Source organism: Papio anubis, chromosome 3, assembly GCF_008728515.1.
Source record: "Papio anubis isolate 15944 chromosome 3, Panubis1.0, whole genome shotgun sequence".
NCBI lineage: Eukaryota > Metazoa > Chordata > Mammalia > Primates > Cercopithecidae > Papio > Papio anubis.
This window is the reverse complement of record NC_044978.1, coordinates 150,768,462-150,788,788: the sequence shown is the minus strand read 5'-3', so window position 1 is coordinate 150,788,788 and position 20,327 is coordinate 150,768,462. Positions and strand designations below refer to the sequence as shown.

The 20,327-nt window shown below is 35.8% G+C and overlaps 1 pseudogene; it reads right to left on the bottom strand.

The window, feature by feature from the left end:
- Positions 1 to 11,921: 11,921 nt before the first annotated feature.
- Positions 11,922 to 14,317, bottom strand: LOC101021957 (annotated as a pseudogene).
- Positions 14,318 to 20,327: the final 6,010 nt, after the last annotated feature.

Here is a 20,327-nt window from a genome sequence, read left to right as displayed (position 1 = left end):
AACCTACCAATAAAATGTAAAACAGAAAAAAACCCACAAGGGTTGTAATCCTAGTTTTTGTGACAAAACAGACCTCAAACCAACAAATACCAAAAAAGACAAAGAAGTGCATTACATAATGGTAAATATTTCAATTCAACAAGAAGATCTAACTATTGTAAATACACATGCACCCAACACAGGAGCACCTAGATTTACAAAGCAAGTTCTTAGAGACCTTCCAACAGGCTTAGACTCCCACGCAATAATAGTAGAAGACTTTAACACCCAACTGACACTCTGCAGGTCATCAAGACAGAATATTAACAAAGATATTCAGGACTTAAACTCAACATTGGATCAAAGGGACCTGATAGGTATCTATAGAACTCTCCACCCAAAACCAACAGAATACACATTCTTATCACCACATGACAGTTACTCCAAAATGGATCACATAATCAAAAGTAAAACACTCCTCAGAAAATGCAAAGGAACTGAAATCATAACAGTTTCTCAGACCACAGCACAAAAAAATTCAAAATAAAGACTAAGAAATTCACTCAAAACCACACAATTAAATGGAAATTGAATAGCCTGCTCCTGAATGACTTTGGGATAAATAATGAAGTTAAGGCAGAAATCAAGAATTTCTTTGAAATGAATGAGAAAAAAGATACAACATAACAGCATCTCTGGGACACAGCTAAGACAGTGGTAAGAGGGAAATCTATAGCACTAAATGCCCACATCAAAAAGTTAGAAAAATTTAACAAGCCTAACATTACAAGTAAAAGAACTAGAGAACAAAGAGTAAAGAAATCCAAAAGCTAGCAGAAGACAAGAAATAAGCAAAATCAGAGCTGACATGGAGATTGAGACACAAAAAAATTTTTAAAAATTAACAAATACAGGAACTGTTTCCTTTAAAAAATAATGAAATATAATTAATAAAATAGATAGGCAACTAGTTAGACTAATAAAGAAGAAAGCAGAGAAGATTCAAATAAACACAATCAGAAATGACAAGGGGGATATCACCACCCACCCTACAGAACTATGAACAACAATGAGAGAATATTATGAACACCTCTGTGCACATAAACTGTAAAAACTAGAAGAAATGGATAAATCCCTGGACACATACACCCTCCCAAGACTGAAATAGGAAGAGACTGAATCCCTGGACAGACTAATAATGAGCTCTGAAATTGAAGCAGTAATAAATAGCCTACCAACCAAAAAAAGCCCATTATCAGATGGATTCACAGCTAAATTCTACCAGATGTACAGAGAAGAGCTGGTACTATGCCTGCTGAAACTATTTCAAAAAAAAAAAAAAAAATGGAGGCATAGGAATTCCTTCCTAACTTATCATTCTATGAGGCCAGCACCATCCTGACACCAAAACCTGGCAGAGATACAACTAAAAAAGAAAACTTCAGGCCAATATTCTTGACGAACATCCATGCAAAAATCCTCAACAAAATACTGGGAAACAGAATCCTGCAGCACATCGAAAACCTTGTCCACCACAATCAAATAGGATTTATCCCTGGGATGCAAGATTTTTTCAACATACCACAAATCAATAAATGTGATTTATCACATAAACTAACAACAAAAACTACATGATTGTCTCAATAGATGCAAACGGCTTTTGAAAAAATTTCAACACCTCTTTATGTTAAAAACTCTCAATGAATTAGGCATTGAAGGAACATACTTCAAAATAATAAGAGCCATCTATGACAAACCCAGAGTCAACCTCATACTGTGGGCAAAAGCTAGAAACAGTCCCCTTAAAAATGACACAAGACAAGGATTTTCTTTCTCACCACTCCTATTTGACATAGTATTGGAAATCCTGGCTGGGGTAATCAGGCAAGAGAAAGAAATAAAGCACATTCAATAGGAAGTGAGGAAGCCAGACTACCCCTGTTTGCAGATGACATGACACTATGTATAGAAAACCCCATAGTCTCAGTTCAAAAGCTTCTTAAGCTGATAAACAACTTTTGCAAAGTCTCAGTATAGAAAATCCTGTGCAAAATCACCAAAATTACTATATGCCAACAACATATAGTTATATAGAGATATAGTTATATAGAGATATAGTTATATCTCTCTCAAGCTGAGAGCCAAATCAGGATTGCAAATCCATTCACGATTTCCACAAAAATAACAAAATACCTAGAAATAAAACTAACCAGGGAAGTGAAAGAGCTCTGCAAGGAGAAGTACAAAGCACTGTTCAACAAAATCAGAGATGATACCAAAAAAATGTAAAACATGGATAGGAAGAATCAATATTGTTAAAATGTCCATACTGTCCAAAGCAATTTAGAGAGTCAATGCTATTAGTATTGCACTACCATTTACATTGACTCATTGAATTCTACCAGATGTACAAAGAAGAGCTGGTACCATGTCTGCTGAAACTCTTCCAAAACATTTGAAGAGTAGGAACTCCTCCCTAATTCATTTGAGGCCAGAATCATCCTGATACCAAAACTGACAGAGACACAGCCAAAAAAAAGGAAGAAGCAAGGGAAGGGGAGGGGAGGGGAGGGGAGGGGAGGGAAGGGAAGGGAAGGGAAGGGAAGGGAAGGGAAGGGAAGGGAAGTCTTCAGGCTTTCTCTGGAAAAAAATTATCCATTCTCTAATATGGATAGGATGCTCATGGATAGGAAGAATCAACTTAGTTAAAATGGCCATACATCCAAAAGCAATTTTTGGAGTCAATGCTATTCCTATTAAACTACCATTGACACTCTTCACAAGACTAGGAAAAAAAAAAAAACTATTTTAAAATTCATATGAAATAAAAACAGAGCCTGACTGGCCAAGGGAATCCTCAGCAAAAAGAACAAAGCTACAGGGCTACAGTAACCAAAACAGCATGGTACTGGTACAAAAAAAATAGATACATAGACCAATGGGATAGAATAGAGTACCCAGAAATAAAGCCACACACCTATAATTAGCTGATCTCCAACAAACCTGACAAAAACAGGCAATGACTATTTTATAAATGGTGCTGGGATAACTGGGTAGCCATATGCAGAAAATTGAAATTGGACTCTTTCCTTACACCGTATACACAATTTAACTCAAGATGGATGTATTAGTCTGTTCTCACATTGCTATAAAGAATTATCTGAGAATGGGTAATTTATAAAGCTAAGAGATTGAATTGGCTCACTGTCAGGCTATACAGGAAGCATGGATGGGGAGACCTCAGGAAACTTACTATCATGGCAGAAAGCAACAGGGAAGCAAGCACATCTTTACAAGACCAGCAGGAGAGAGAGCAAAGGAGGAAGTGTCACACAAATTTAAACAACTAGATCTCATGAGAACTCACTATCACAAGAACAGCAAGGGGGAAATCTACCTTCATGATTCAATCACCTTCCACCAGGTCACTCCACCAACACTGGGGATTACAATTCAACATGAGAATTAGGTGGACACAGAGCCAAACCGTATCAGTTGATTAAAGACTTAAATGTAAAACCCAATACTTTACAAACTCTGGAAGACATCCTGGGTAATATTATTCTGGACATAGGAATGGGCAAAGATTTCAAGATGAAAAATAACTAATGGGTACTAGGTTTAATACCTGAATGACAAAATAATCTGTATTGCAAACCCCCATGACACAAGTTTGCCTATATTACAAACCTCCACATATAATCCTGAACTTACAAGTTAAAAAAAATTATCTTCAGTTGATTATAATTCACTATTCAAAATAGATTATTTAGAGAAACAAACAAAATATTTTATTTAAACCTGGGACATAATCTTTTCAGGTAATATTTACCAGTGAATACATTTTATGTTCTTTGGGAATAAATTTATTAGGAGATAGGTTGAAACTTCAATTTTAGTATTTTATTTGTTAAGATAGCACTGTGATTACTATTACCTCTTGAAGATATAGTTACTCTAAATTGTTTCATTATTAAGCTCAAGTTGGTAGCCATGAAGTACACAGAATTTTGCTGCTTAAAACTCCAGTCAAAACTAACTTGAAAGCAATGCCAGTGCATGCCATACAGGAGTCCAGGCTCCATGAAAGGTTGACAACCATACTGATTGCTTAGGGAAGATAATATTTTTCAATCTGTCTGCAGAAGTCTCAAGTTCACAATTTTTTTTAAGAAAATTAAAAGAGAATTGGCACAGAAAATTAGAGCTACTGAAACTTAAACAATGAAAACAGTTAAAATAACAGAAAGCCAGCGAATAATAAAGCCTGATACATTTTTCTTGAATATGAAATTAATAGTAGGCTGTGTGGCTGAATCTGCTATACAGCTTGACAGTAATACTGATGTTGCTGCTTCCAGTAAAATCAAGAAACCAGCACACTATAATGGGAAGAAAATGCTGAAGTGAACCTGTCCCAGATTCTTGGTGATAAATCATGTTTTCTCTGTGTTTAAGGTTTCAAGTGGCTTCATCTTATCTCAAACTTGGAACTTATTATCAGTATTCTCATGGTCAATCACATCAGTGATCTGTGCAAAGCAAAAATTGAGGAGATGATGTCCTCTGTTTTGACTCTCTGTTTTAGTTTTCTGGGGCTTTCATAACAAAGTATCATGAACTGGGTGTCTTAAACAATGGATATGTATTGTCTTATAGTTTTGGAGACTAGAAGTCTAAAATCAGTGTCAGCAGTTTTTTCCTTTAGATGGCTGGAAGGGGAGAATCTCTTCCATGGCTATGTCTGAGCTTCTGGTGTTCTCAATTGTTCCTTGGCTTGAAGATGGCTTTCTTTTCCCCTGTGTCATTGCAACATTTTCCCTCTGTACATGTCTCTCTCTGTGTTTAAAGTTTCCCATTTTATAAGTGCAGTCATACTGGATTAGGGCCCACCCTAATGGTTTCATTTCATCTTGATTATCTACTGAAGTCCTATTTCCACATAAGGTCATATTAACAGGTACTGAGAGGTAAGACTGTAACATTTTTGGGGTAACACAATTCACACGATAACCATCATGAGACTAGAGAAAGTCTAAACTCCTAAACAGCGCAGAGCAGGCTGTCAAGATCTGCCCTGTATTTTTCTTCTTCTCCTTATCTTTAGCATGATCCCCATCTCAATCTATACTCCAGATTATTGAACAAGTGGTACTATAATTGCTCTGATTATACACCGCACTCTTTACGGTAGTGTCTCCTTTCAGTTGAAGGCTATTTCTAGACCAATTTGCTTTAAAAAAATAAAACTTATTTCCTTGTGCCTCCATAACCGCAATCTCTCCAAGTATCTGTACCAAATAGCTTATTTAACATTTGAATTGACACAAGATTTCACCTCAGACTTCCCACTTGTGTGAAAACTCAATCCATGTTTCCCACTGATTCCCACATGCTCAGATACTTTTCTGTATGTATGTTGTAGATAAGATTATTTTGTACATGTCCCTGACCTCTGGCTCATCATCAATAAGGATTTTTAGTCAAGAATTGAAAACACTATGTTGATGTGAGTTGTAAGACACAGGATGATGAGCTACCAGCTGCCATATTCTTTGCTATATAGAGGAGGAGTCGGGAGACTATGTATGGTTCCACAGGCCAACTCTGGCTGGCTGCCTGTTTTTGTATAGTCCATGAACTAGAATGGTTTGTATATGTTTGAATTGATGAAAATATTTTAAAAAATCATGTTAAGTAATAATTATATAAAATTAGAATTGCAATGTCCATAAATAAAGTTTCATTGAAACACAGTCACACTTATTTTTCACTGGTACATTTTTATGGTTGCTTTCATGCTACAACAACAAAATTGAGTAGTTACAACTGAGACTACACGACCTGCAAGGCCTCAGCTATTATCTAGCCTTTTACAAAAATACTTTGATGACCCTTCTATAAAGTAATAAAATAAACTAGAGCAATGAAAAGAGTGAGATAAAGGAAGAACAAGATTGAAACGTAGAGTGAAAGAGAAAAAGAGAGATAAAGTATATACACAGGGAAGAGTATGGAAGACACTGAGTTCTAACAATCTCTGATTCCTACTATACCCCAGGTTCAGCAACAATCACAATGTTGAATTCTATGAGACATACCATATAAATTATCAAAAACATTTTTGTTGATTGCCTTTAATGGAACCATTAATAGTGCCCCTACCGATATACCTGTCTTTCTCCTATAGCTGTCTGTAAGTTCCTTGAGGGTAGTGATTATCTTATTTAATATATTACCGGCTGGGCATGGTGGCTCACACCTGTAATCCCAGCACTTTGGGAGGCTGAGGCAGGAGGATCACAAGGTCAGGAGATCAAGACCATCCTGGCTAACACCGTGAAAACCTGTCTCTACCAAAAAAAAAAAAAAATATATATATATATATATATATATATAAAATTAGCTGGGCATAGTGGCGCGTGCCGGTAGTCCCAGCTACTTGGGAAGCTGAGACAGGACAATGGCATGAACCTGGGATACAGAGCTTGCAGAACCTGGGATACAGCTTGAGTCAAGATCTCACCACCACACTCCAGCCTGGGCAACACAGTGAGACTCTATATCAAAAAAAAAAATATATATATATATATATATGTGTGTGTGTGTGTATATACACACACATATAACCTCAAATATACTGTTTAAGTTACTAAACACAAACTCATTGAATTAATAAATACAAAAATAAATATATGTTGGTTAAATTATACTAAAAGTGGGAGAGGGTATGGATGGAAAAAAGTGGATGAGGACCCTTGTTTCTGAAGCACCACTCTCTCTAAAATGTGTTATGAAGTGTTCCGTAAAATTACTCATATGGCCTTCTAAATCAATTTGAGTCTCTCATCAAATAAAAAACAATACAGTTTTTGCCATTGTCAATCAATCAAAATGAATTCCCAGTAGTAGCTGTGGCATTGTGATGAGTCCTGGTGACAGTCTGGTTCTTGCTGTGCTTTTATGTAAAGTCTACGTTTGGTCCATTCTGCATTCTATATAAAATCTAAGTCATTCTTCCTCCACCTTCTTACTATATTAGGCTCTCTGTGGTTCACATAAGTTCTATCATAAATATCTTAAGAGAGAGGTTGCACATAATACTGTCACCATCATTACAGGCTTGTGGATTTTGGACATGAGGTTGTCAGTACTAGTAACGCTTTTTTGGAGAAAGAACTACAAGCTGACTAATAGTCAGTTTTATTTCCATTGGCAGAAATAACTTTAAGTGCTTAAAGGAGCACCCCAAACTTATTTAACTACGAAATTCTAGCTATGGAATTATGTGAGGTTTATAAACATCCCTTCCACTCCATTGCAAAGTATCATTTTGCTATCATAAAACTCTGAATACTAATACCAAGCTAATTGAGACTAGCATAAATGAATCAGGCATTGTAGAAAGTATACAGATGATTACAACTCAAGCCCAAGTGTAACTAAAATCAAGATCAGAATTGACTGAGATTGGCAGCTGAATTTTGTGTGACTGTTTAAATCTCATGGAGCTTTGCATGAACACTGCAGTTTATGGGCTTTGAAGTAAAACAAAAATATCAGTCTTTCAAACTCAACATATGTTCTAGCCATGTAAATTTGAAAAGGTATATAATTTCACCTAGCCTTAATTTTCTCATCTCTAAAATGGGATGATAATACCAACAATACAGAATTAATGGTAGTTGCAGATAAAGTAGTCAGCAAAATTTTTGGCACACAATAATTAAAATGTGACAAATATACAAGGGTAGAGAGATTCTGAGCCCTCAAAACTGTTCATCATAAATGTTTCTAAATCTATTATTACTATAATGCATTCTTTTACTCATATCTGATTACAAAAACCATGACGAGATTAACATAGTTTTACTTGTGCATAGCTTTATTGTTCTGCTAGACCCAGTAATCAAAAAGGGAAGTTCAATAAACAGGAAATAGTATGATGTTGTAAAGTAAGAAATGGAGATAATACCCCATGTCACATGAATAGTTTGGAAAATTCTAGATATATAGTCTATTGAAGAGATGTGGGTCATGATAGGTCATTTTAATAACATCAGTGTTTCTGCATAGCCATGAGTTGTAGGACAAATAGGTATAAGAATAGGAGGACAGATCTGGGGCCAGTGTGTAATATTCAATGTCATCAGTGGATTGACTATGTTTCCTCAATAGGTAATGAGATCCCTGGCCAGGAGGATATTGGCAACCAGTTGAACAAGTCATTATAGAAGGAATTCAATAAAACGTCAGAGGGCAGATTGGACTATTGGACCCTGTGTCCTTTAAGTTCCATTTCAACCCTGAAATTTGATCTCTCTATAATAAGCTGCATAAGGCTGCTCTCAATTGGATGTTTGAGAAACAGATCACACACACACACACACACACACACACACACACACACACAGAGAGAGAGAGAGAGAGAGAGAGAGAATTTCCCATTCATCTCTGAGAATATTTATTTCTCTTTGGTAACCAGATAGTTAGCAACTATATCAAATGGCCTTACAAAATAAAACATTTAAATTCAATGTTGTTCTGTGGCAAATTTGTGGGAAGTCATGATGAATCCTGACATTTCCACAATTCAGTTCTACTGGCTTCTTATTAACTAGATGAGATATCCTCACAGCATAATGCTGCTGCCCCAAATGTTTAGAGAACATTTTATTATCTCACCCTAGTTGCTTCTCAGTGCTCCTCTACTTCTTATTTGGTTTTGTTAGAAATATGGCCTGGACCTTTACAGCCTAAACAGAGTAATGAAAATAATCAAGTTTATTTCCCAAATCTGGCTTGTTCATACGTTGAGTTCTGTTCAAATGGACTTTGGCACTGTCTGTCCTGTTTCTCTTTAGCTCTCTAAGGCAGAATTGGGGAAATTTCTGCCCCTTCTCAATTTTCTACAGAAAACTGAGCCTGTTTCTCCTCTCAGTTTTTGGTAGAAAACTCTTGCTTAAAATATAAACACATAACACATAATCACATTTGGGGGAAGAAATTATATAATTACACAAAGACAGAGGACATCCTACTAATTATGTACCTGGTTTTCATCAATAAGGGAAAGTTTAGCACCTTAATTTGAAGTCTGGTAACATTTCTCAAAAAAAAAAAAAAAAAAAAGTGTAAGTTTAGCCCAGCCTACAGATTTCTCAAAATAAAGAAATTTGCTGCAAATGTTTTCACTTTTAGACAAATAAAACTTAGCAACTTTTAAATGACTCTTTTCCAGCCACCAAAATATACTGAAAACTAAACAGTTTCAAATACAAACATTTTTCCTTATTTATTTTGGCCAAAATTATTAAAATTATGTCTTTATAATGCACAAATAAAATGCAGTTCTTGATATATAAATACAAATTCAGAAAACTTGCTGTCTATAAGTGCAAAGCCAATGTAGTGAGACCAAGGGCTGTAGTTTCCTTCTCACATTAAGGATTAAGGTATAAGTTCATACAGCACCACATGAATTTCTCAGGGGGTTATTTCAGAGCCATTTACTTTCTTACAGTAGCTCTGTTCTTGATGCTCTTTTCTCCCTATGTACCATCTTTCTCCTGTGCTTCATCTCACCAGCTTTCAACATTTTAAGCTAATATGACAAGGGTTAAAGTTCATGCAAGCCACAAAATCTGGCTTGAAACCTTAGCTGATGGATAGTCTTTGAGGTTCTCATAAGTAAAAAGTCTTGTAAGCCCTTGGAGAAGAAATCATTCAAAAAACAACCTTCCCGAATCTTTTACAACCCAGCAAAACAAAGAAGAAACTTTTCTTTCTATGAAATAACTGGAAATTAAAGTTCTGGTAAAGAAAATGTTCCATCCATTGGAGATTATTACATTACATTGACAATATTTGGAAATTCCTTATCCTAGTATGAGAAAGTAACATCATTTAAGCATTAACAAATTACTGTAAATTCTTTATGACTGTAATATAGTACACTGTCATGCCCTTACATTCTAAAACAACAACAAAATTTGTTTAAGCATAGGAATGTTAGCTTTGTCTAAAATGACAACTATTTTAATAGATTCCCTAGTATACCTCATTTTGTAGATTTTAGTTTTATGTATATGTTTTATTTTTTATTTATGTAGATACATAGTAGATATATATATTTATGAGGTACATGAGACATTTTGTTATAGGCATGCAGTGTGTTGTAATTACATCAGAGTAAATGGGGTATCCATCACCTCAAGCACTTATTTTTTTGTGGTATAAATATTCCAATTATGCTCTTTTAGTTATTTTTAAATGTACAATAAATCGTTGGGTATAGTCACCTTGTTGTACTATCAAATACTAGATCTTATTCATTGTATCTAACTATATTTTTGTAAACATTAACCATCCTCACTTCACTCCATCCCAACTACCTTTCCCAGCCTCTGTGACCATTATTCTATTCTCTGTCTCCGTGAGTTCAATTGTTTTAAATTTTTAGCTCTCATAAAGAAGTTAGAATATACGAAGTTTGTATTTCTGTGCCTGGCTTATTTCACTTAACAAAATGTCCTCCAATTTCATCTATGTTGTTGCAAATGACAGGATCTTATTCTTTTTTATGGCTGAATAGTACTCTATTGTGTACGTATCCCTCATTTTCTTTACCCATTCATCTGCTGATGCACACTTGGGTTGTTCCCAAACCTTCGCTACCCTGAACAGTGATGCAACGAACACGGGAAGGCAGATATCTCTTCAATACGCTGATTTCCTTTCTTTTGGATATATACCCAGCAGTGGGATTGCTGAATTATGTGGTAGCTCTATTTTTAGTTTTCTCAGGAACTTTCAAAATTTTCTCCATAGTAGTTTTACGAATTAACATTCCCAAGAAAAGTGTATGAAGCTTCCCTTTTCTTCACATCTCATCAGCATTTGTTATTGCCTGTCTTTTGGATAAAAGCTATTTTAACTAGAGTAAGATGATATCTCATTGTAGTTTTGATTAATATTTCTCAGGTTATCAATGATGTTGAGCACCTTTTCATGTATCTTTTTGCCATTTGTATGTCTTCCTTTGGGAAATGTTTATTCAAATCTTTTCCCAGTGTTTTTATCAGAATATTAGATTTTCTTCTATTGAGTTAGTGAGCTCCTTATAAATTCTGGCTGTTAATCCCTCGTCTGCTGAACAATTTCCAAATATTTTCTCCCATTCTCTGGATTTTCTCTTCACTTCGTTGATTGCTAACTTTGCTGTGCAGATTTTTAACCTAATGTAATCACATTGGTCCATTTTTGCTTTGGTTGCCTGTGCTTGTGGGGTATTACTCAAGAAATACTTGCCCAGTCCAAAGTCCTGGAGAATTTTATCAATGTTTTCTTTTAGATATAGTTAAGTCAAGTAATGTGGTTCTTTCCATTTTTTATTTTGCTCAGGATAGCTTTTGTTGTTCTATATCTCTCATGGTTCCTTAAAAGTTTTAGGATTATTTTCTACTTCTGTGAAGAATGTCATAGATACTTTGATAGGGATTGCATTGAATCTGTAGATAGCTTTGGGTCATATAGACATTTTAACAATACTGATTCTTCCAATCCATTAACATAGAATATCTTTCTATTTTTTTTGTGCCCTCTTCAATTTCTTGCATCGATGTTTTATAGCTTTTATTGTAGAGATTTTTCACTACCTTAAGTTTATCCCTAGGTATTTTATTTTATTTCTGGCTATTGTAAATGGGATTACATTGTTGATTTACTTTTCAGGTTATTCACTATTGGCATATAGAAATGCTACATATAGATTTTTAGATGTTAATTTTGTATCCTGCAACTTTACTGAATTTGTTTATCAGTTTGAATAGTTTTTTGGTGGAGTCTTCAGTTGTTTATTCATTTATTTATTTATTTATTTACTTTTTTTCGCTTTGTCATTTGCTATTTAATGTTCAAACATTGAAAGTAATTGATTTCTTCCCAGACACCTCTTTCCTTAGAGCCTTTCACCCTCCCGGTCTGGGCTAGACTGAAAGCCCACTAGACCTACCGTGTGGCTGATGCCTGGGATCTCCCTTTGCTTCCTTTCCGTGCTGGGCTCCATTTTCTAGATCCTTCACTTCTGTGTTCTTGGTTTGCTTCGTCATTTGGTGGAATATGTTCTCAGCAGCTGCCTGAGTGGGGAAGCAGGGGAAATATCCCTGCTCAGGCAGTTTTTTGAGGTATAACTGAAAAATGCCTTTATTTAGCCTTACACTTGATTGACTATTTGTCTAAATATAGGATTTTGTGTTTAAAATAATTTTCCATCAGCTTTTGGAAGGCACTACTTCACTGTATTGTGGTATTCAGTTGTTGCTACTGAAAATTTCAATACCATCTGATTCCTATTTCTTTGCATGGAACCTAATTTTTCTCCTCCCTGCAACATTTTAAAATTGTCTCTTTTCCCCTAGTGTTCTGAAAAAGAAACTTTTTATATAGAAATTCCTTTAGTTTTGGAAATATTTCTTGTATTACTCCTTAGATACTGTCTTCTCTTCACTTTTCTCTGGTATATATATATATCTCTAAAGCCACTATTTGTTAGATATTAGACCCTGGATGAATACTCTAATTTTCTTATTTGTCTCCACTCATCTCTTCATTATTATTTACTTTCTAGATTTCCTCAACTGTACCTTTCAATGCTTCCATTATATCTTTCATTTCTGCTATCTTATTTTGAAGAGGTCCTGTTTTGACTGTAATAGCATCCTGTTTATGTCTCACTGATTCCATAAAAAGTTCTTTTACATAAGGATATTTTGATTCTACTGAAGTTTTTCTTCTGCTCCCTTCATTGTCTGTTTCCTCCAGGACTTTGTTCTTTTTTCTCTGATCTCTGTCTCAATTTGGAAGCTTTCCTCAAATGTCCAGTTATCCTTGGATGGGTTTTCATATGTAAGACTGAGGCAGTAAACAGCTGTTTGAAAGCTCTGCTGCACAGGCAGGCCTGCTGACTGTAGTCTCCTCTTGTGCAAGCATGTTAAATTCCAAGAACAGTGCTATGTGGTAAAGTTCCATGGCTTCTTCTGCCCTGGTCATGTTTGGCTTCCCTGCGACAAGAGCCTGAACTTCACTGAGACTCCCCACAGAGGGGCTACAGTGCAAAACAGAGAGGTCCACCACGTCGGTATACATACAGTGTAATATCACTTTTGCACATTTTTTTGGTATAATGGACTCATCTAATATAATTCTTGTGGGGGTCCTCAAAGTTCGGTCTGTGATTACCAGTTCGTATCCTTCTTTGTAATAAATTTCGAAAAAATGGGGACCGTGCAGAAATAACAGCCTTGTGGGCTTTGAGCTCTTCATCTAAACAGTTCTGATTTCCACCAAAAGCTTCAACCAGTTCCAAGTCTGAAGAAAAACTAAGGAAGACATCATAATAACACATGTAATCAAAGAGTCCACACAAACCTACATCAAGGGAATTTGGTGTTCCAAATTCTTCACTAAGCTGAACAAGGATATCGACATTTTGAAACTTTGAGTCCTCCATTCCAAACTCTCCTGTGTAAAAGTAGTGAAGCAAAGCAGAAAACATGGGCATATCAATACCAGCTGTATTGATGTCCATTATTATCTCTGCCCCATACTCAGGTGAGGAAGAAAGCAGTGTTTTAAAAAATGGACACCTTGCTGCCAAAATGGCACAATGAACAGGAAAACAAGTTTCTTGAAATATTAAGTCGACATCAGTACAATACTTGTACTCATAAAGATCAGCCATATCTTTCTGCAATGTCCGGGCTTCTGGTCTAGCCAAACTGGCTTGTAGAGAAAGCTCCTTTAATGCTGACGTTCCCTCATATTCCTCCACTAAAGCATTGACATCTCTAACATCCCACTCAGAGAGGAGTTCTCGCATCTGCTTGGCATGATCGGCAGACCTATTAGATTTCCGACGCTTAATAAACTTCTTTTTGAGGGTGGCAAGGCCAGAGGTTCTTTTTTTTTGTCTTGTGATTTCTCATGGCCATGGTTAAGGCTATACAATTTTGATTCGCAACCATAGCCTTGGTGAGAATAGGATGATGTCCCTATAAAAGTCTGCTGGGCCTGTGAATTTCCCCCTACCCTCAGTGAACATGAATGAGGATAATTAGATGCATTAGCACCCATTTTCTTCAGTCACTCAGGCATTCCGTCTGCGGGTTCTTCAGAGTATAATCCCAGAGCCTTTATGAACCTTCAACCCTGGATCCAGCAGCCTCTTTTCATCCATCTCCCGGAGGCTCCTCCCGCCGCTGCTGCTGCCGCTGGGACCGCTGCTGTCGCCCCCGCCGCCGCCGCCGCCAGCACCGCGGTCTGCACCGGCGCCAGCACCCCCAGCCATCCTCCTCCCACCGCCGCCGCCGCCCTCTCCTCTTCTGTCAGTGGCTCAGGGTCCCGCACTGCAACAGGTTCCCCTCGCCGCCATTTTGACTCCTAGAGGGAGCGGGAGGGGCTCGGCTCGGCCCAGTTGTTTATTTATTTATTTATTTTCCAAATATAAGATTATATCATCTGCAAAAAAGAATAATTTGACTTCTTCCAATTTTGATGCCTTTTATTTTGTTCTCTTGTTTGATTGCTCTAGCTGGGATTTCCAATACTATGTTGAATAATGGTGGTGAAAGTGAGCAGCATTGTCTTATTCCAGATCTTAGAAGAAAGACTTTCAGTTTTCCCCAATCAGTATGATACTAGCTGTGGGTCTGTAACATATGGCCTCTATTGTATTGAGGTATGTTCCTTTTACACTTAGTTTTTTGAGGGATTCTTTTTTTTTTTTAATCATAAAGGGATATTAAATTTAACCAAAGGTGTTTTCACCCACTATTGAAATGATCGTATGATGTTTGTCCTTCATTCTGTTTATGTGATGTATCGCATTGATTGATTTGCATATTTCAAGATCCATTCTTGCATCCCTGGGATAAATCCCATTTGGTCATAAAGAATGATCTTCTAAATGTGTTGTTGATTTCAGTTAGCTAGTATTTTGTTGAGAATTATCTCATCAAGATAAATCAGGGATATTAACCTGTAGTTTACTTTTTCTAATGTGTCTTTGTCTGGTTTTGTTATGAGGGTAATACTGGCCTAATAGAATGAGTTTGATAGTACTCCCTTCTGTCATATTTTTTCAGAATAGTTTGAGTAAGACTGGTATTAGTTTTTCTTTATATGTTTGGTGAAATTCAGCAGTGAATTGGTATTCGTTTTTTCTTTATTGTTTAGTGAAATTCAGCCATCAGGTCCTGGGTTTTTCTTTCCGGGAGGCCTATTTATCACCACTTTAATTGTATTAATTGTTACTGATCTCTTCAGGTCTTAGATTTATTTATTGTCCAGTCTTGTAAGGTTGCATTTGTGTATTTCTTGTAATAAATTTATCATTTCTTCTAGCTTTCCACTTGATTGACATATTACTTACTCAGAGTAGCCTCTAAAATCCTTTGAATTTCTGCCTGGTATCAGCTGAAACCTCTACATGTTTATCTCTAATTTTATTTATTTGGGTTTTTCCTCTCCTTTTGTCCTCAGCTAGGCTAATTTTTTTCTTTGTTTATTTCCTTGATCTTTTCTACTGCTTTATTCATTTCAATTTTATATGTTCCTGCTCTTATTTTTATTATTTCTTATTAATTTTGGGTTTGGTTTGTTCTTACTTTTTGAGTTCTTTGTGATGCATTGTTATGTTTTTTATTTGAAGTTTTTTTGTTTTTGCTTTTGTTTTTTACTTTTTTGATGTAGGCACTTACTGCGATAAAATTTCCTGTTAGTATTGCTTTTGTTGTATGCTATAGAATTTAGTATATTGTGCTTCCATTTTTATTTGTTTAAAGAAACTTTTAAATTTCTTTCTTAATTTTATCATTGATCCATTGATCACTAAGGAGCATAGTGTTTAATTTCCATGTATTTGCACAGTTTCCAAAATTCCTTGTGTTATACAATTCTACTTTTATTCCATTGTGGTTAGAGAACATCCTTAATATATTTTCACATTTTTAAATTATTTAAGACTTGTTTTGTGACCTAACATATAGTCTATCCTTGAGAATGATTCATATGCTGAAGAGAAAAGAATGTGTATTCTGCATCCATTGGAGGAAATATTCTGTGAATATCTATTAGGTTCATTTAGTCTACAGTGCAGATTAAGCCTAATGTTTCTCTTTTGATTTTCTGTCTAGATTATCTGTCCAATGATGAAATTGGGATGTTAGTCTCCAGCTATTATCATATTGCAGTGCATCTCTCTCCATAAATCTAATAATATTTGCTTTCTATATTGGGGCACTCCAGTTTTAGATACATATATACTTACAATTGTTATGCCCTCTTGCTGAATTGTCTCCTTTATCATTATATAATGACTTTCTTTGTTTCAGCTTATAATTTTTATCTTGAAATCTATTTTGCCTCATATAAATACAGCTACTCTTACTCTTTTTTGTTTTCATTGTCATGGAATATCTTCCATCCCATTGCTTTTAGTCTATTTGTGTCTTTACAGATGAAGTGTGTTTCTTGTAGGCAACAAATCAAAGATCCTTCTTTGTTATCCATTTAGCCACTCTATGTCTTTTGATTGGAGAGCTTGGTCCATTCACACTTACTGATAAGTAAGAACTTATTCCTGCATTTTGCTATTTTTTTTTGTTGTTGTTCATTTTGTGGTCTACTCTTCCGTCTTTTCTTTCTTCCTGTCTTCTTTTAAGTAAGATGTTTTTCTCAGGTGGTATGCTTTAATTTATTTTGTGTGTGTGTGTAACTGTTACATGTTTTTTGATTTTGCATTACCATAAGGCTTACAAATAATCTATTTTTTAATGGGTTCCTTCCAAAAGGGAAATTTAAAAATCTACAACAAATTACACCAAATTATTTAAAAATTATAAGGACCCAGCCTCTCTCTCCACACTAGAGAATCAGCCTTAGACAGAAAAGTTAAACAATGAAGATGCTCAGGTCAGGTCTCTCCACCCAAATACAAATCCCAGAGTAGGGAGGTTGGAGCTGGGATGGTGTGGGCAGCCCTAGCTGCTGGAGATTGTTGACCATGTGAGAAGGGGGCAAGGGTGAGAGAGGCCATCCCAAGGTAAAAAAGTAGGTCTCCAAGGACAAATTCTAAGAAAATTCCACTGAATACAAATAATATCTTATAATCCATTATTTTAAAAGTGTGACAACATAGCACCAATTGCATAAAAAAAACTAATAAAGAAGCAAAGAAAAAACTAATAAAAACTTTACACTTTAATTTCATCCCCTCTGCTTTCTTACTTCTTGTTTCTATTTATATCTTATACTATCTATGTCTTGAAAAGTTTTTATTATTTTTGATAGGTTCATGTTTTAGTCTTTTTACTCAAGATATGAGTAGTTTACACACCACAATTATAGTGTTATTATATTTTGTGTTTTCTTTTGTGTACTTACTATTACCTGTGAGTTTTGAACCTTCAGATGATTTTTTATTGTTGATTAACATCATTTTTTTCAGATTGAAGAACTGCCATCAGCATTTCTTGTAGTACAGGTCTGGTGTGGATGAAATTCCTCAGCTTTTGTTCATCTGGGAAAGTATTTCTCTTTCATGTTTGAAGGATATTTTCCCTGGATGTACATTTCTAGTATGAAAGTTTTTCTCTGCTAGCAGTTTCCTGTCAGATTTCCACTGGGAGTCTGCTGCCAGACATATTGGTGATCCTTTATGTGTTATTTGTTTCCCCTCTCTTGCTGCTTTTAGGATTTTTTCTTTATCCTTGACCTTTGGGAATTTGATTATTAAATGTATTGAGTAGTTTTCTTTGGGTTACGTCTGTTTGTTGTTTTATAACTTTCTTGTACTTGAATATTGATATCTTTCTTTAGGTTTGGGAAGTTCTCTGTTATTATCCCACTGAATAAACTTTCTACCCTGCTCTCTTTCTCTACCTCCTCTTTAATCAACCACTGTTGATTATGCAGGTATCAATGGTTCTTTAGTCAGCAGATGATGAATTCTTCCAGGACTGGTCCTTCCCTTCAAGGTTCCTTCTGACACAGATTGTGTTTAAAAATGAAATATCAAAGCTAGGGCCTGGACTGGGGGCCACAGGACTCTGTCTGTTGGCCTAATCTACTGCGGCTGAGCTGGTATCCAAGTTTCAAGACAAAGTTCTCTTTATTTTCCCCCCTCCTCTCCTCAAGAAGAGGGAAGGTATCTCTCTGAGAGCTGTGAACTGTGCTGTCTGAGGTTGGGGAAGGGGTAATGCAAACACTCCCTTGGCCTCCCCAGTCCACTGGCTAGTATCTCATTAGGTTGTGTGCTCCCTCTCCAGTCCACTGACTCCAAGCCCAACACAGAATAGGACTTGCCCAGGAATTACAAGGACCTATATTGCATTTCAAGTACATTGAGGACCCTAGGGCACTTTAGACCACAGAGACAGGGCCTGCAGGAACTTAGGTTCTGACTGATGGAATAGACAATTTGCCTCTGGCTAGGGTTGGTCTAAAAGTTCCCTCCATGGATGTCAACTGAGTTCTGCCCTTTGTTGCCTTCAATTGTCACAAGACAGCACTTGGTTCTGTTGCAAATTTCCACAATCACTGCAATCTCCCCCGCCAAAGTGTACAGATTTTCTTTCCACTCCATATGGCTACTTTCACGGAATAGGGGAGGGGTGATGTAGACAATGCAAGACTGTATTTACTACCCTCTTCAGTGCCTCTTTCCTTTAATATGGTGTTAAAACAAGTTACTGGGATTGTTCCCCTGATCTTGGGTCCTCATGAAGGTGCTTTTTGTTTTCTTTTTTTTCTTTCTTTTTTTTTTTTTTTGTGGATAGTTATTCAATTTGGTGTTCCTGTAGGGAGTGGGGGGGGGGATCATTTGGCCATCTTGCTTCACCTCCTCCCTTAACTTTATAGATAAAAAGTGTTCTAATTTAAATGTAGTTCATAGAAGATATGTTATCATTGGCATCATGTTTTTGCAACCTAAAGAGAAAAGAAAATATTCAGATTCAATAAAATAATGTGTTTATATGCCTGAAATTAAATACCCAGTTTGTCTAGACTTGCAATTATTAACTGAATTTGAACATGATACAGGTGCACGGTATTGAAAGATATTCCTTCACGTTATTTTATATATTTAATTCATCACAAATATATCTCTATTTGAATATTATTACTTTACCAAAGGTGACACTTTTTACAATTTATACATGCTCTCTATTTCTTATCTTCCATAATTCAGCTAATGGATTGAGCCATTTTGAAATACTTAAATTTAGTATCAAAAATATCTCTTAATATTCAAATTTCTTATTTATATTCATTAAAGCAATCACCAATGTTTACTGAATACCAGAAACTATGTTGGAGAAATAAATAAAACAGATAAGGACACTCCTGCCATGGATATTCTAGGTCTAGTATAGAAGACAACACTGTATAAATAATACAAGTGTAATAAAGTTTATGTGTGTGTGTGTGTGTGTGTGTGTGTATGTGTTCTATATAAGCAACACACACACACTGTATGAAAAGGCAGGTCTTCCTGAGGCTGTCATTTAAGCTGAGATACAAAGGATAGGAATGGGTTGACTATGTGAGGACATAGGGGACAAGATTCAAATTAGATGGAACAACTAACATAAAAGCCTTAAAGACAGAGTGTGATGAGCTCAAAAGAAAAAAAATATTTGAGACTAGAAGTGGAAAATACAACAAGTGGAAGTATGTCAATCTAATGATTAATAGGAGCAAGATTTCAAAAGACCTCAAGACTGTGTGTCACGGTCTATTGTCATAAATTGTCATCTTCACTTCTTTCTTGCAGGTAGAATTTCAGTGTTGTTGAAATATACAACTTTTATGAGTTCAAAAGAGTTAATATGCTTTTCAATCCAAGTGGTGGATCTTTGTAAAAAGCTTATCATGGAGTTCTAATTTTTCAGACCATTGACTTGGGTTAGGCATATGAGTAAATTCTAGCTAATCTGACAGGAAAAGTTTTCTACTAGAGTGCTATGGACTGAACTGTGTCCCACTCAAAAATTCATATGTTGAAGTTCTAACTCCCAATGTGCCTATATTTGGAACTAGGTCCTCTGAACAAGTGATTTAGGTTAAATGAGATAGAGTGGGGCTCTCATGCAATAGGATGGGTAGCCTTAAAAGGAGAGACATTGCAGTTCTAGAGCACAGAGAAAGGACAACGTAAGGATACAGTGAGATGCCAATCATATTCACACCCAGAAAACAAACTACAGTGTTTTGTTATGGCAACCTTAGCAGACTAATATAGTAAATGTTGGGAAAAAAAAATTGACTCACTAATGAAAGGCAGAGAA